This window comes from Mesoplodon densirostris, unplaced genomic scaffold (genome assembly GCF_025265405.1).
Source record: "Mesoplodon densirostris isolate mMesDen1 unplaced genomic scaffold, mMesDen1 primary haplotype scaffold_37, whole genome shotgun sequence".
NCBI lineage: Eukaryota > Metazoa > Chordata > Mammalia > Artiodactyla > Ziphiidae > Mesoplodon > Mesoplodon densirostris.
The window spans coordinates 5,977,091-5,980,498 of NW_026778196.1; positions in this window are offsets into that span (position 1 = coordinate 5,977,091).

Below are 3,408 nucleotides of genomic sequence, written 5' to 3' on the forward strand. Positions count from 1 at the left end.
TGATGAAAAGGGCATGGAGTATTGTGATGACAGGCATCATGGAGCGTTGTGAGGACAAGTGTTATGGAACATTGTGATCACAAGGGTTTTGAGCATTGTGATGACAGAGGTCATGGATAATTTTGATTTCAAGGAGCATGGAGCATTGTGATGACAAGGGCATGAAGCAATGTGATCCCAAGGTTCATGGGAAATTGTGATGACAATAGTAATGGAGTATTGTGATGACAAGCGCCTAGCGCATTGTAATGACAAGGCCATGTAGCATTTTGCTGACAAAGGAATGGAGCATTGTGAAGACAGGTGTCATGGAGCACTGTGGTGACAAGCGTCACAGAGCCTTGTGAATACAAGTGTCATGGAACATTGGGATGACAAGGGCATGGATCATTGTGATGACAATGGTCATGGAGCATTGGGCTGAAAATGTTCATGGAGTATTGTGATGACAGGGGTCATGGAGCATTGTGATTACAGGGGTCTTGGAGCATTGTGATGACAAGAGTCCCAGATCATTGTGTTGTCAGGTGTCATGGAGTGTTGTGATGACAGTGGTCATGGAGCATTGTGATGATATTGGTCATGGAGCATTGTGATGAGAAGGTCATAGAGAATTGGGCTGAAAATGTTCATGGAGTATTGTGATGACAGGGGTCATGGAGCATTGTGATGACAAGGGAATGGAGCATGGTGATGACAAGGTCTTGGAGCATTGTGAGGAGATGACCATGGAGACTTGTGATGACAAATCTAATGGAGCATTCTGATGAAAAAGGGAATGGAACATTGTGATTACTGGAGTCTTCGAGCATTGTGATGACAAGGGCATGGAGCATTGTGAGGAGAAGACCATGGAACATTCTGATCACATGCGTCATGGAGCTTTGTGATGACAAGGGCATGGAGCATTGTGATTACATGGATCTTGGAGCATTGTGATGACAAGGGTCATGGAGCCTTGTGATGACAAGGCCGTGGAATATTATGATGGCAGGTGTCATGGAGCATTGTTACGACAGAGGTAACGGAGCATTGTGATGAGAAGGGCATTGAGCATTGATCTGAAATGTTTCATGGATTACTGTGATGAGAGTGGGCATGGCGGTTTGTCATGACAAGGGCACGGTACACTGTGATACATGGGTCATGGAGGATTGTAATGACAAGGTCATGGAGCATTGTGATGAGAATGGCATCGAGCATTGTGATGACAAGTGTCATGGAGCTTTGTGATGACAAGGACATGGAGCAATGTGATGAGAGGGTTCATGGAGCATTGTGATGACAATGACATGGAGCATTGTGATGCCAAGGGTCATGGAGCTTTGTGATGACAAAGGCCATGGAGCATTTTGATGACAAGTGTGTGGTGCATTGTGATGAGAAGGGCAGGGAGCATTTTGATGACAGGGTCATGCAGCAATTTGATGAAAAGTGTAATGGAACATTTTGATGCCAGGGGTTATAGAACATTGTGATGCCATGGGTCATGGAGCTTTGGGAAGAAAAGGGTCATGGAGCATTTTGATGACAGGGGTTATGGAACATTGTGATGTCAGGGGTCATGGAACATTGTGCTGATAAGGGGATGTAGCATTGTGATTACAGGGGTCATGGAACATTGTGATAACAGGGGTGAGGGAGGATTGTGATGACTAGTGATGGAACATTGTGATATCTCATGTGAGAGAGTATTTGGATGAGAAGTGCATGGAGCATTGTGATTACAAGGTTTATGGAGCATAGCGATGACAAGGTTGTGGATCATTGTGGTGAAAAGCGCATGGCACAATTTGATGACAAGGGTCATGGAGCATTGTTCTGACAAAGGCATGGAGCATTGTGATGACAAGGGTCACGGAGCATTGTGATGAAAAGTTCATGGAGCATTGTGGTTACAAAGGTCACAGAGCCTTGTGATGACGTGGGCATGGATTGTTGTGATGACAAACGTTATGAAGCATTGTGATGACTGTAGTCACGGAGCATTGTGATGACAGGGGTCATGGAGCATTGTGATGACAATGGCATGGAGCATTGTGATGCCAAGTGTCATGGAGGATTCTGATGACAAAGGTAATGGAGCATTGTGGTGACAATGGTTTGGAGCATTGTGATGACAAGGATCAGGGAGCATTGTGCTGACAAGTGCATGGAGCATTGTGATGACAAGGGCATGGATCATTGTGATGACAAGGGTCATGGAGCATTGGGCTGAAAATGTGCATGGAGTATTGTGATGACAGGGGTCATGGAGCATTGTGATGACAAGGGAATGGAGCATGTTGCTGACAAGGTCTTGGAGCATTGTGATGAGATGACCATGGAGACTTGTGATGACAAGTCTAATGGAGCATTCTTATGAAAAGGGGCATGGAGCATTGTGATTACGGGGGTCTTGAAGCATTGTGATGACAAGGGCATGGAGCATTGTGAGGCGAAGGCCATGGAACATTGTGATGACATGCGTCATGGAGCTTTGTGATGACAAGGGCATGGAGCATTGTGATTACATGGGTCTTGGAGCATTGTGCTGACAAGGGTCCTGGAGCCTTGTGATGACAAGGCCGTGGAACATTGTGATGGCAGGGGTCATGGAGCTTGTTATGACAGAGGTAATGGAGCATTGTGATGAGAAGTGCATTGAGCATTGGTCTGAAATATTTCATGGATTATTGTGATGAGAGTGGGCATGGCGCATTGTGATGACAAGGGCACGGTACACTGTGATACATGGGTCATGGAGGATTGTAATGACAAGGGCATGGAGCATTGTGATGAGAAGGGCATAGAGCATTGTGATGACAAGTGCCATGGAGCTTTGTGATGACAAGGGCATGGAGCAATGTGATGAGAGGGTTCATGGAGCATTGTGATGACAATGACATGGAGCATTGTGATGCCAAGGGTCATGGAGCTTTGTGATGACAAAGGTCATGGAGCATTTTGATGACAAGGGTGTGGTGCATTGTGATGAGAACGGCAGGGAGCATTGTGATGACCAGGTAATGCAGTATTGTAAAGAGAGGTGTCAGGGAGCATTGTGATGACATATGTAATGGCCCATTGTGATGACAATGGCATGGAGCATTGTGATGCAAACTTCCATTGAGGATTCTGATCACAAAGGTAATGGAGCATTGTGATGACAATGGCTTGGAGCATTGTGATGACAAGTGTCAGGGAGCATTGTGCTGACAAGTGCATGGAGAGTTGTGATGACAAGGGTCATGGAGCATTCTGATGACAAGCTTGTGGAGTATTTTGATGACAATGGCATGGAGCATTGGGATGAAAAGGGCATGGGGCTTTGTGATGAAAAAGGCATGAAGCCTTTTCGTGACAGGGTTCAAGGAGCATGCTGACGACAAGTGTCAGGGAGCATTGTGATGACAAGTGTATTGAGAA